Genomic DNA, 14,644 nt, shown 5'->3' with positions numbered 1-14,644 from the left:
GAGTAAATGGAAGAATGGAGAAAAGAAGAGATGGAGGAAATTAAGAATAGGAGGGAAAGGGGAGACTGAGGCAAATATGAGGAGTGGAAAGATGGAGGAAGAAAGAAAGGAGGAGAAGAGAAAGACGAAGGGAGAGAGGTGAAGGAGGGAAAAGACGTTGGAGGAGAGAGAGAGAGAGAGAGAGAGAGAATAGAGGATGGAAAGGGGAAACTGAAACAAATATGAGTGGAGAGGGAGAGAAAGGAAGGAAAGAAGCATCCATTCCCCCTCCCTATAATAATCTCTCCTCTCTTCCTCACCCTCTTTCCTCACCCCCTTCCTCCTACCCTTCCCTTAACCCTACCCAGCACATAAATGGAGGAATATGGGAATGGGAGGAAGCAAGGAAACACCCCCAACACAGCTTTTTTTTTATCTCCCTCCCTCCGCCATTCCATCCTTCTTCTCCCCTCCCTATCTCACTCACTCATTCTCCCCTCTTTTTCCTCCCTCCTCCCTATTTCTACCTCCTTTTCTAACCCTCCCTCCTTCCCTTCGCCTTTCCCCTCCGTTTCTCCTCCTTCACTGAGTTCCCTCCCTTCCCCATTTCCCTCCATTTCTCCTCCTTCCCTCCCTTCCCCATTCCCCTCCATTTATCCTTCCTCCCTCCCTTCCCCATTCTCCTCCTTTTCTCCTCCCTTCCTCCCTCCCCCATTACCTTGATTTTCTCCTCCCTATCTCCCTCCTTCCCCTCTTTTTCTTTTCCTTCCTTCCTTCCTTTCCCCATTCTCCTCCTTTTCTCCTCCCTCCCCCATTACCTTGATTTTCTCCTCCCTATCTCCCTCCTTCCCCTCTTTTTCTTCTCCTTCCTTCCTTCCTTCCTTTCCCAGTTCTTCCCTCCTTTATCCCTTCCTCCCTCCCTTCCCCATTCTCCTCCCTTCCTCCTTCCCCCATTACCCTCATTTTCTCCTCCCTCCCTCCCTCCTTCCCCTCTTTTTCTTCTCCTTCCTTCCTTCCTTTCCCAGTTCTTCCCTCCTTTATCCTTTCCTCCCTCCCCATTACCTTCATTTTCTCCTCCTTCCTCCCTCCCTCATTTTCTCCTCCCTCCCTTCCTCCCCTCCCCCATCACCCACGTGGATGGAACAGCCGCCACGACCATAACAAACACCTGCCGCTCTTAATTGGTTCCCGAAAACATAGGTGAGAGAGGACAGGTGTGATTCGCTCCCCTCACCTCTCCTCCTCCTCCTCCTATTCTTACACCACTAGTCTTCTTCTATCTCCTTTTCCTTCTCTTCATCATCATCCCTCTCTCTCCTTCATCACTTCTTTCATCACCTCCTTTATCTATTAACTCCACCTTCATGATTAAAGCAATTCGATCCTCCTACTGTCTGTCTACCATCACTACGTCCTCCTCCTCCTCCTTCTCCTCCACCTCCTCCTCCTCAGCACGGTTTCAGAAGCAAGCGTTCCTGCCTAACTAATCTAATGGACTTCTTTCAAGGTATATTATAAGAACTGGGGTGATCAGATTACTAGTGGTTATATACCTGGACTTCCAGAAACCCCTCGACAAGGTACCTGGAAACTACAATCTGCGGGTATTGGAGCTAATCTAATCGCGTGGATAAGAGATTGGCTCACCGACAAAAAACAACGAGTGCTACTCAACAGACAGGTATCCGAGTGGCTTCCAGTTACGAGTGGAGTACCTGAAGGGTCAGTGCTGGGACCCAATCTCTATATCATATATATCAACGACCTGGAATCAGGATTGAAATCCTCTCTATCGAAATTTGCTGATAACACCAAGGTGGGTGGAAAGGCCCTCACAAAGCCCGACTGCGAAATCATCCAAAAGGACCTTAATCAAAATCAAATCATCGAATGGTCTGAATAGTGGCAAATGTCCTTTAATGTTGACAAATGTAAAGTCATGCACAATGAGTCCAGAAATAGTAACCATATATACATCATACATGGAAAACCTCTGCAGGCGGTGCAAGAGGCCGGGTCACACACACACACACACACATCAACAGTGACCTGAAACACGCGAAGCACTGTACATACCACGGTTCATAGCGAAGAACTTCGAATAGAAAAAGCCAAACGTAATGTTATCCTTGTATAATTCCATGGCAAGACCGCATTTCGAGTATGCAGTACAGTTCTGGTCTCCTATGCTGAAAGGACACTGAATTACTGGAAAGGGTTCAACGACGCACCACGAAAATTATTCCATCCTTAAGGGCTCAACCGTACGAGGAAAGACTCAAGCGACTCAATCTCTTTACAATGGAGAAAAAGACGCCTACGAGGGGATAGGATATAAGTCTTTAAGTACCTGAAAAAGTTCAACGACATCGATCACTCAAAGTTCTTTGAAATGCAAACCAACCCAAGAACTAGAAATAACGGCTTACCCATTCAGTCGAGTCGCTGTAGCAGTGACAGTAGCACAGACATTAGCAGGAGTTTCTTCTTAAACCGAGTCATCCGCCATTGGAACAATCTTCCTTCAAAAGTAGTAAATGCGAATACAATCAACTCTTTCAAAAATCGAATCGACAGTCATTTCGTTGCGTCAGGAGTACACTGAATATCGAAGTGCTTCCATCTGCTCTGCGGGCACCAAGTGGCTGTCGAGCAGATTAAATCACCAGAGCGGGCAACCTCGTAATGAGCCAATAGCCTTTCTGTTGCCTGCATTTCCATGTCCCCATGTTTCCTTTCTATCCATTATCACCTTAAAAACATCCTTAACTTTTTTCCTCCACCTTCATGCCTCACAATCTGCTCCTCCTACCACTTTCTTCTTTTTCCACCTCCTCCTCCTCCTCCATCTCTTCTGCCTCATCTTTCATTATCATCTTCCCATTCGTTATTATTTATTCATGCTATCTTTCTTCTCCTCTCACCTCATTATCTCCTCCTCCTCCTCCTCCTCCTTCATCATCAATTCTTCCACCTCTCCATTTTTATCTCCACCTTTATCAATATGCTAAGGCTACCGTGACCTCTTCTTCCACCTTCTCCGTTCTCTTCCTCCTCCTCCTCCTCCTCTTCCTTCACCACCTTCACCTCCTCCTCCTCCTCCTCCTCCTCCTCCTTCACCATTACGGACGCCATCAGTCCCATCACCACCACCTCCCATCTTCACCTCCACTTCAATAATGCCTTCCCCTTCCACTTCCACTTCAACCTAACCTTCCCTTACCCCCTCCACTTTGTTACCTTTACCTTACCACTTCCTATCCCCTACCCCCTCCACCTCCCCCCCCCCGCCCCCCCCGTATCCCATCCCTCCTCCTTTACCTACGTTTCTAAAGTGCTCTGGACGATACTCTAGCTCTTTCGTAGTAAAGTTTCTCTCTCTCTCTCTCTCTCTCTCTCTCTCTCTCTCTCTCTCTCTCTCTCTCTCTCTCTCTCTCTCTCTCTCTCTCTCTCTCTCTCTCTCTCTTAATGAAGCAAACACGCGTGCTTGCAAATTAAAAAGGGAGAAACAGAGAACCACTTAACAAACGAGTGGTAGTGGTGGTGGTGATGTGGTAGTGGTGGTGATGGTGGTGGTGGTGGTGGTGATGTGGTAGTGGTGGTGGTATGGTTGTGTGGGGGGGGGGGGGGAGAATGAGGAGGAGGAGGAGGATCACAACAAAGTACAGTGTGTGTGTGTGTGTGTGTGTGTGTGTGTGTGTGTGTGTGTGTGTGTGTGTGTGTCCCCTTTTTCCCCTCCGTCCTTCACCCCCATATTGAACCCTTCTTCTATCATCCCTTTCTCCCCTTCTCCCCTCCTTCCCTTGTCACCCTTGCCTTGCTCACCTTCCTCCCCTCCTCCCCACTACAGCTTTAACCATCCTCCCCTCCCTCTCCTTTCCTCTCCCTCCCTTCCCCTCACGATACAATATTCAGGCGTCCTCCCCTCCTTCCCCCTTTTCATCCCCTTACTATTCCCAGTGACCTCTCTCTCTCTCTCTCTCTCTCTCTCTCTCTCTCTCTCTCTCTCTCTCTCTCTCTCTCTCTCTCTCTCTCTCTCTGATTTTTCTACTTATATCTATCTTTCTGTCCATTTTACTTTCCTTTATTCCACTATTTGTCTATTCTCCCTCTCTCCCTTCTCTTTCACCTTCTTCCTTTTCCTTACCCTCTCTTCACATTCCTGTCCCCTCTCTTATATATATTTTCCCTTTCATAAAACTTGAGAACATAAAAGAGAGCAAAATAGGGCAGTCAGCACACTTTAAAACCAGCTGATGTCAACCTACTACCCCCCATCACCCCGCTCTATAAAATAACATCCAGCCTATTACGACGGTATCTATGGTATTGACGCTCACTACCGCTCACTACACAACACCTAAGTCTATTCTATTCTGCTACCACTCTATTCCTTTCTACCACTCTATAGCCAGTTCTTGCCTATGTAGTAGTTTTTATGTTATCTATTCTAAACCTTTGCCATGAGTCATCCTACATCCTTTATTTTATCTCTCCCTCTATGAACTCACGATGCCTTTTATAAAATAGTAACCCCTTCCCATTACTCTTCTTCTCTTCTCCCTCTTACCCCTTCACTGCCTCTACCTCACCTTCTCCCACGACCCTCCTCTTCCCCTTCCCATTACTCTTCTCTTCTCCCTCTTACCCCTTCACTGCCTCTACCTCACCTTCTCCCACGACCCTCCTCTTCCCCTTCCCATTACTCTTCTCTTCTCCCTTTTACCCCTTCTCTGCCTCTACCTCACTTTCTCCCTCTCCCTCCTCTTCCCCTTCCCATTACTGCCCTTCTCTTTTCCTTCTTACCCCTTCACTGCTTCCACCTCACCCTCTCCCTCTTCCTCCTCTTCCCCTTCCTCTCTCCTCATACTTTTATTCTCCCTATCCCGCTCCTTCTTCCTCCTCTTCCCCTTCCTCTCTCCTCATACTTTTATTCTCCCTATCCCGCTCCCTCTCCCTCCTCTTCCCCTTTCCTCCCTCTCTCTCTCCCTCCTCACTCTCGCATAGTCGGATCAAAAATCTATTGATCACGAGTCTCATATCGAAGGAACCTCACGCAACAACCACCACCACCACCATCACCACCACTACCACTACTACCACCACCACTACTGCAGTCTTCTTTGTCATCACCATCATCAATCAACAAGGCTACAACTGCGACTGCCAATACCATCACTCCTACCATCACTACCACTACCTCCTCCACCACCATCACTCACTACATCAATCACCTCCACCAGCACAATTATCATTTCCACACACCATGCCAGCCACACCCTTGTCAGCCATTGTCCTTGCGTTCATCACGGTCACCACTACAATCACCACCACTACTATCCATCCCCTACTACACTACTTCTTCTTCAGTAGTACCTACCATCAACAACACGGCTATTTCCACCACCACCACCACTGCAACCACAGACAACCCCATCACAACTTTCATAACCACCACCAACGCCAAGCAAGATTGTCTTATCTACATGGGCGACAGGAAATCCGTTCTCTCTCTCTCTCTCTCTCTCTCTCTCTCTCTCTCTCTCTCTCTCTCTCTCTCTCTCTCTCTCTCTCTCTCTCTCTCTCTCTCTCTCTCTCTCTCTCTCTCTATATATATATATATATATATATATATATATATATATATATATATATATATATATATATTTTTTACATCTTACATATTGTAAATGGGTACATATATGTCGATGAGCGGGCAACGGCCCGCCGCTGGGGGGGGGTGTCTCTCTCTCTCTCTCTCTCTCTCTCTCTCTCTCTCTCTCTCTCTCTCTCTCTCTCTCTCTCTCTCTCTCTCTCTCTCTCTCTCTCTCCACACACACACACACATACACACACACACACGCACATATGAACGGCTTGGCCACTCAACTGTTAATTAGAGCGATAATTTTTTCCTCCACACTTAATGACATATTAAGTGAAAATATATGTACTGTTTTGACTTCTTTAAATAACGCGCTTTCAAATACAGAATTATCGCTGACAGTTCCCCCCCCCCCCCCTTGAATATAGAACTAAATATGTAGCTTTATAACTGTACCATTATTATCATCATTATTATTATTATTAATGCTGCTATCCTCCCCTTGTCCTAGCTCTTTATTCTTCCCTCCTTATTCGAGTTCTTTATGACATGCTCTTTCAATGGAAACTAGAAGGATAGTTGCGTGTAGAATTCAGATTTATGTACAATACCAATAGCAGCTGCAAGAACAGTAGTAGTAGTAGTAGTAGTAGTAGTCAAACTCTTTCGCCTCTGCCTGTCAACATCTACCTTTCCTTCCTGCTGGAAGTATGCCTTCATACAGCCTGTGCCTAAGAAGGGTGACCGATCCAACCCCTCAAACTACCGCCCTATAGCTTTACTTTCCTATCTATCTATCTATCAGTTAAGACTCAAAAGCACCTTTCCACTTCTGACCTTCTATCTGATCGCCAGTATTGGTCCCGCAAGGGGCGTTCTACTGGCGATCTTCTTGCTCTCTTGACTGATTCTTGGTCATCCTCTCTTAGCCGTTTCGGTGAAACTTTCTCAGTTGCGCTAGACATATCGAAAGCTTTCGATAGAGTCTGACACAACTCTTTGCTCTCTAAACTGCCCTCTTTCGGATTCTTTCCTCTCTTTCTGTTCCCTTATCTCCAGTTTACTTTCCGGCCGTTATATCTCTGGGGTGATAGACGGTCACTGCTCTTCCCCTAAACCTATCAACAGTGGTGTTCCACAGGGCTCTATCCTATCACCCACTCTCTTTCTGTTATTCATCAATGATCTTTCCATAACAAACTGTCCTATCCACTCATACACTGACGATTCCACTCTGCATTATTCATATTCTTTCAATGGAAGACCCCCTCAACAGGAATTACAGGACTCCAGACTGGAGGCTGCAGAACGTTTAACCTCAGACCTTGCTATCATTTCGAATTGGGGTAAACGGAACCTTGTGTCCTTCAATGCCTCAAAAACTTAATTTCTCCACCTATCAACTCGACACAATCTCCCAAACACCTATCCCCTATTCTTCGACAACACTCAGCTCACTCACTTCTTCAGCACTAAATATCCTCGGTCTATCCTTAACTCAAAATCTTAATTGGAAACTTCACATCTCCTCTCTTACGAAATCAGCTTCCTCGAGACTGGGCGTTCTGTATCGTCTCCATCAGTTCTTCTCCCCCGCACAGTTGCTATCCATATACAGGGGCTTTGTCCGCCCTCGTATGGAGTATGCATCTCACGTGTGGGGGGGGGCTCCACTCACACAGCTCTTCTGGACAGAGTGGAGTCTAAAAAAAAAAAGCTCCGTCTCATCAGCTCTCCTCCTCTTGCTGATAGTCTTCTACCTCTTAAATTCCACCGCCATGTTGCCTCTCTATCTTCTATCGATAGTTTCACGCTGACTGCTCTTCTGAACTTGCAAGCCTCCCCCCTCCCGCGGCCTCGCCACACACGACTTTCTACTCAAGCTGATCCCTTTACTGTCCAAATCCCTTACGCAAGAGTTAACCAGCATCTTCACTCTTTCATCCCTCACGCTGGTAATCTCTGGAACAATCTTCCTTCATCTGTATTTCCTCCTGCCTACGACTTGAACTCTTTCAAGAGGAGGGTATCAGGATACCTCTCCTCCCGAAATTGACCTCTCTTTCGGCTACTCCTCTGTACTCTTTTTAGGAGCAGTGAGTAGCGGTCTTTTTTTTTCATTATTGTTTTCTTTTCTATACCCTTGAACTGTCTCCTTTGCTGTAAAAAAAAAAAAATAGTAGTAGTAGTACCGTAGTGGTGGTAGTAGTAGTAGCAGCAGGAATTCCCCCACGCGTCAGCAGCCTACGAGTGTTTATTCTTCATAATGAACACGCAGCATCCTGGCACGCCCGCCGGTACACGCCTAACTATAACCAAACATTTAATACCACAACCTCCTTCTCTTTCATCACTCCCCTCCCCCCCCCCCCACACACACACACACGCACACAAAAAGAGAGAGAGAGAGAGAGAGAGAGAGAGAGAGAGAGAGAGAGAGAGAGAGAGAGAGAGAGAGAGAGAGAGAGAGAGAGAGAGAGAGAGAGAGAGACCCTAACCTATACCCTCATGCAACCCTACTCTATCCAAGCCAAATGAGTGTGTGTGTGTGTGTGTGTGTGTGTGAGTGTGTGTGTGTGTGTGTGTGTGTGTGTCATCAACTGGGTATAGTGATTAATAAACACACAACATTCCACATGCATCACAAATCAATGATGTGCCAGAGGGCATTTTTTTTCTCTTTTTTTTTATCTCTTGATCTGCCTCCTAAAGTACTGTAAAATAACATACCAACCATTGTTACCTGTTGCAAATGTCACCCTAACATATCACAACACTGTCTATGGACCAAGGATTTTATATGCACACAGAAGTGATTTGAATTGATATGTTGCACACAATATCATATACAAGCCCTAACTAAATTAATTTCTTGCCACACATCATGTATAAAAACACTGATATTTTACCCATCATCCGAAGGCTAAGCTCAGTAAGTGTAGAAAACATCTATAGTCATAAAAGAACAATTTACATTAGTAGATAAGAATTGTCTACATTTTCATATCCTTGCTGAGATTCTGAGTTAGAATTTACTTTAATGGCTAACTGTACACACTTTTCTATGTGTTTTGTTATGCTCTTACCACTGTCCCCCACTTTCTTTGTGTCTATTTACTGGAAAATATAATTATTTCCATAAAGTCAACTAATAAAGGAGATGAATCAAATAGTTCTGTGTTCAGTAATGATAATGACAGAGTCCCTAATATCATCATCATTACTATATCAAATCTGTTTATTTTAACGTATTTTTGGAATTTATGAAAAGCTCTTGACTGTAGAAAGAGTATACATAGATGGATAAGCTTGATATGGCCAAAGTAACTGCAGGTGATGGAAAAAACATATCTATTAAAAGTGTTGTCTGAAGTGTGCTTAGTGACTGATTGGCTGGACAGCAATACCATAACTGTTACTCTAGTTTGCAAGAGTAGTGCCTAGTAACTGGTTGGGTTCCAATGACTTACCACTCGTTTGCAAGGTCTGTGCCTAATGAGTTAGTTGGACAGCAATAAACACTCTTAATCTGTGTGTTCTGTGACCAGTAAGACAGGCAAATCACAGCATTGTCAGTCTGTATACATTTAAGTTCATAATAAAACAAAGTAGTATTGACCAAGACTGACATACCAAGCATTATTCTAGACCACAGATAAGGCTCGTTAACAAGAACTTAGTTTTGTGGCTACCAAGGTAGGCAGTATAACGTATCAATCAGACAGCACTGTATGTCACACCACCACACCCACCTTTCTTTGAATAGCTACTAAACACTCTTTCAACCCTTTCAATGGTAAACTCTGGGATAGTTTTCCTTCTACTGCATTCCCTTCCTACAAATTAAACTCCTTCAAGAGGGTAGAGTCTCTGGAACTAAATTTAATTTCTTTATGGGGCATTTTTATTGGGGAGTATATTGTAATATTTATATGAATAGCATGTGAGCTTTTGAGTGTGTTTCTTCATTCCTCAGTCACCTTCCCCCCCCATAAAAATATAAAAATCAAGTGGGCACCATCACCCCACCACAGAACCAGAGTGGGTAGTCAAAAAAGACAAGCATCATGGTGACACCAATAATAGCGCAACTTTTTGGAAACTGATATATCTAGCAACTAGGTCTCCAAAATCTGTTTCCTTTTGCATGGCACCTTCCACACATTCAAAGCTGCCAAGAAACTTTGCAAGTACATCATTCACACACACAGACACAGATCCCAAGCACATGCTGTGGTGAATATATTAAGACAGTCATAGTAAGAAGGCACTCATTCTCCGTTCGACAGAAACACGGCATCACACTCACCACATAATATTAATCCTTATAGTGAATAAAATGTAACACAAAATGATTACTTATTTGACAATATTACTACCACTCTTGTTTAATGTATGTATAACTTTGAAATTAGCAATACATAAGGAGGCATGCTTCATTCTTACACTTAGTTCTTATGCTATATAGCTACATTACAACACACTTCTCACTATAATACAAGTTATCATATGCAGTGCAATGCAATAATTCTCTCCTTATTTTTTCTGTGATAAAGAAAAACTGTTACTTGTAAAACTGCAAAGATCTTTTCTTCATCACTAAGTACCTAACCTACAATAAGAGGTATATAAGGTGTGTGTGTGTGTGTGTGTGTGTGTGTGTGTGTGTGTGTGTGTGTGTGTGTTTTATTAGTTAAATAATTAGTTAGGGAATTAAGTTGATTGAATAGTTGGTTAATTAGTTAATTTCTCGGTTATTTAGTTGGTAATAAAAAAACTGTACCTTATTTTTCCATGTGGCATAGAATTTCTTTCCATCCCAAAGAGTTTATTACAGTGCAATTTAATTGATAACTTCAGCATGATTGCAAGCAGTGTTGTAATGCTTAGGAACTAATAATGGATTACTGATGAAAATAATGCAATGTGGCTGTGGGGTGGGCATGGGAGGCACACGCTGCCTCCAGGAGAGGTGGCTGACACGGGCCAGCCAAACACTTGCGAGGCACGTAGCCTGTGGGAATGGAATGCACCAGCTCAGCGCTAACGGTTCACACTCCCTGCCAGCGAAACGAAATATATTTGGCTTTAAACTAATGTGTGCTCACCTTCTTCCTTCTCAGGCAGCGGCGGCCCGTGGGGCGTGGGGGCGTGAGGGCGCACCTGCACCTTGCTCCCCGCAGGTGCCGAGACAGGTGAGCACACGGCCGCGGCGACACAAACTTCCAAACTTAAATAAACTCACTGTAACTTTATTCCTTGCCCCCACGACACTTATTCCTCGATGGAGTTTTCGCTCGACAATTCATACGGTACTCTGACTGACTGTAACCCCTCCTGGCGGCCTGGAAACTGTTCTTTAGGTCACTTTGCCGCCCGCCACCATCACGGACTCCCTCCTCTCGGCACCACTGCTGACGCGTTGCCATGGCGACGCGCGCCCAGCCGCCCTGTGCCCGCCGCCGCCATTGGCCGGGCGGGTCAGCGACGCCTCCTGATTGGCCCAAAAGTCTCCGCTGCTCCGCCAGGCCAAATGTCAACAAACAAAATATTCTTCCTTTACCTATCGGCATTCTTTAACCTCCATTCTGGACACAGCCGCCCGTGTGTCACAGTGGCAGTGGCACGTACTCGGCGCAATGACATGAAGCCACTGAAACCACTCGCCTTGAGTATCACTGTGGCCTTCAGATGTAATAAGTAGTTATCCAAGCCAACTTTTCACATCTGTATAGGAAAAGTTGTTTCCTCAAATAGCAAAAAACAGTACTAATATTTGAAAAGGAGCACATATAACTGCACCACTAGAGTTAGTGACCCCAAATAACACCTGGCAGCTACGAGCAGGCTTACCTTGTAGCCAACCACCCCACTGCCCACAATACTTATGCTGAAGGTCCAAAATATTTGTTGTTGTTGCCTATGCCAGTGTGTAGTATACATAATAACTCCCAGCTTTACCTATCATGATACTCTGTTGGCTCAACATGAACATGTCAAGTGACAGCTGGTATATTTCTAGCAGTCTAATGATTAAAATAAATCTATGGCTCAGCACAGTAAATAAGCTACATTATAGAAAATTATAAGAAATAAAAATGAATATCACAGTTTGTGCCTTTCTCACTCACACCAATGAGATGTTGTCATTCAGCCCAGAATGGCAACAGAGTTTCCGTGAGTGACACAAAAAAAGTAACCAACATTTTATTCAGGTAAAAAACTAGTCAATGCAGGATTTTCCATCTGTCATTTATTCAACAAATTTCTTCACCTCCTTCCGTATCTTTCATCACCCATTATTTTCACATGCCATTACACTTCTTTCAAATTTAGAGTGTAAAATGTACGCTTCCATGTCTGCAAGTGATGGAAACAGTTCCATCACACTTGGCTTTGTAAAAAAAAAAAAAAAAAAAAAAAAAAAAAATCATAAAAGTTATCATAAGAGGTAATATTCCTTATCCCTACTTCCATTATAGGACTTCAGGCACTAGTTTCCAGCATCATAACACTGCATAAATAAGAATTATTTAGCATCAGTGATGATCTGGGCTGGTGAAGGACTATACATCCACAGAATTAGTACAGAAAATCTCTGAACACATTTCCAGTATGCTCAGTTTCCTGTAACAACAGACAGTAATTTTACAGTCAAGTTCCTAGACACACCCATAAAATGCCCAGCCCATCCTGCATTACTTTGGCACGTGGCAATGCACAAGCAGAATTACATTACGTTTGTGCTTTACTACAGTAACGTGTGTTTCACAACAAAATTTACAATGTTTCTGAAAAGCTAGTAGGGCTTTATGTTTTATTATGATAGAGGAATATATTGACAAAATATTCTCAATAAAATTTAAGCTGTGATTTGCTTTTACAGTTATTACACGCAATATTTACAGTATTTAATGTACTGTACTTTCCAAGCTAAAACTTGCCTTTAAAGCAAAACAAGTACAGTAGAGTAACCATAAAAATTGTATACAGAGTACTTTGATTGCAGGAGCACAACCACACAGTGGGTTAAAGAAACCCTGAATCATGAAACGATTGTTCCCTCAAAACCCCGACTTCAGCAATATAATGTACATTAAATGAGTAAAACCATTTACAGATAGTAATAAAATAATGTTGAGTGTTTATGTTTTCAGTAGTTATTGAGTCATACACTGACCTGCCAACCCTAAATTCCCTCATCAAACATTAAATCACCACCTACACAAGTCTCATCCTTATTGGAAAACTTCAAATATTTCACTCTTCCAAGCCACTTCTCGACAAGCATGAATGTGCTAACAGCACCTCAAGATTCATATATTTTGTTACCACCATGACCATTACCACCAACTACTTCATTTGTCATGCCAGGCAGAGTGGGACTCTGTACATTCTATTTTCTTTTCATTACTAAAAGAAGCAAACCAAGGTTTTACATTATAAATTTTCTGATGTAACAAAAGTATTTTTTGCATGAGCCATGTATAAAATGTTTCTTATTCATTCAAACTTGGGATGAATTTTGCTTAGATTGCAAATTAAATAACTAATGTATAGGTTATTGGTCAAGCAGTTGCAGAGGCTGAGTGTATAACATGACAGTGCTGTGTCCAGGACAACACAGGTTCGCGCACTGCCTGGTGACACAAGCTGGGATTTTTCGGTCCCTGCCGAGGGCCATAAGACTACCCACATGCTATCCAAATGACCACCTATCAACCCAGACTTTAGATTATCTCTCTAATAAAGAGAGGGTCAACAATGAGCTCCAAGAGTACAGCATGAGCCAAAGAAGATTGCACCACTATAAACACTTGCCTACGCCACAATGGGCTGGGCCAACTATCAGGCCCTTTCAAGGAAGTCTATAGGCGGCATAGGTGGCAATGTTTAAAAAAAAAAAATAATAAATAAATAAAAATAAAAAAGCTATGGGAGAAGAGGAACTACTGTTTTGAAGGTAAAATCTAGCATCAACAGCAGGATACAAAGAACCATTAATATTCAAATGGATATTCCACCTGATCAAGCCTTCAGTATTCAAGTGAATTAGTTTCTCTAGCCTTGAATATTTGAGTTCCACCTCTAGCCTTAAGTATTAAAAATTATACCTTTTCTAGCCTCAAATACTCAGGAGTTCCAATTTTTAAACTTTAAAATATTCAGAACTTAGTTGCACATTTAATTTCAGCCTAAAGTATTCAAAACTGAGTTATACTTTTTCTGGTCTGAAATCATCATCTGTGAGTTCAATTTTTCCAAGTCCTGCAAAACTGACAGAACTAACTGACTGCAAGACTTGTTCACCCACTGCTACTCAAGGACTTACTACAAAAAATTATATCAGTATTTGTTTTTAAAATAGTCATGGGTGCTATATCAAATTACAGCATTGAAAACAACATTCTTCTTGAAGACCTTACTATCTATTTCCATATATATACAACTAAGGAAGCACACAGGCCTCTTTTTGTGACAGTCCCTTAATGTTGCATTTATAGGACCCCAATATTTTTCTTATTAATGGAGACTTGACATCTTTATTTTTTTCGTTTATATAGTATTATCTGAACAATAAAATACTTTCATCTTGGATAACATGCAACAAAATTATAGAGCAACTTTTTAGCCATCTTGCCTTAATATTACTAGCTGGATGGGCTAGTTAGGCGCATGGTGTGTGTGTTTGTGTGTGTGTGCTTATATATATATATATATATATATATATATATATATATATATATATATATATATATATATATATATATATATATATATATATATATATATATATATATATATATATATATATATATATATATATATATATATATATATATATATATATATATATATATATATATATATATATATATATATATATATATATATATATATATATATATATATATATATATATATATATATATATATATATATATATATATATATATATATATATATATATATATATATATATATATATATATATATATATATATATATATATATATATATATATATATATATATAATATATATATATATATATATAACA

At 42.0% G+C, this 14,644-nt stretch overlaps 1 long non-coding RNA gene across 1 annotated transcript in view; it reads right to left on the bottom strand.

Moving 5' to 3' along the window:
• The window catches only part of LOC126982903 (uncharacterized), a 38,718-nt gene extending 24,415 nt beyond the window's left edge, over nt 1-14,303 (bottom strand). Inside the window, exon 1 of the long non-coding RNA XR_007735388.1 lies at nt 10,693-14,303. This is a non-coding gene — a long non-coding RNA (uncharacterized LOC126982903). The remainder of the gene's footprint in view (nt 1-10,692) is intronic.
• Nucleotides 14,304-14,644: the final 341 nt, after the last annotated feature.

This window comes from Eriocheir sinensis, chromosome 52 (assembly GCF_024679095.1).
Source record: "Eriocheir sinensis breed Jianghai 21 chromosome 52, ASM2467909v1, whole genome shotgun sequence".
Classification (NCBI taxonomy): domain Eukaryota; kingdom Metazoa; phylum Arthropoda; class Malacostraca; order Decapoda; family Varunidae; genus Eriocheir; species Eriocheir sinensis.
The sequence above is the reverse complement of the archived record's forward strand: the minus strand, read 5'-3'. Positions and strand labels throughout refer to the sequence as shown.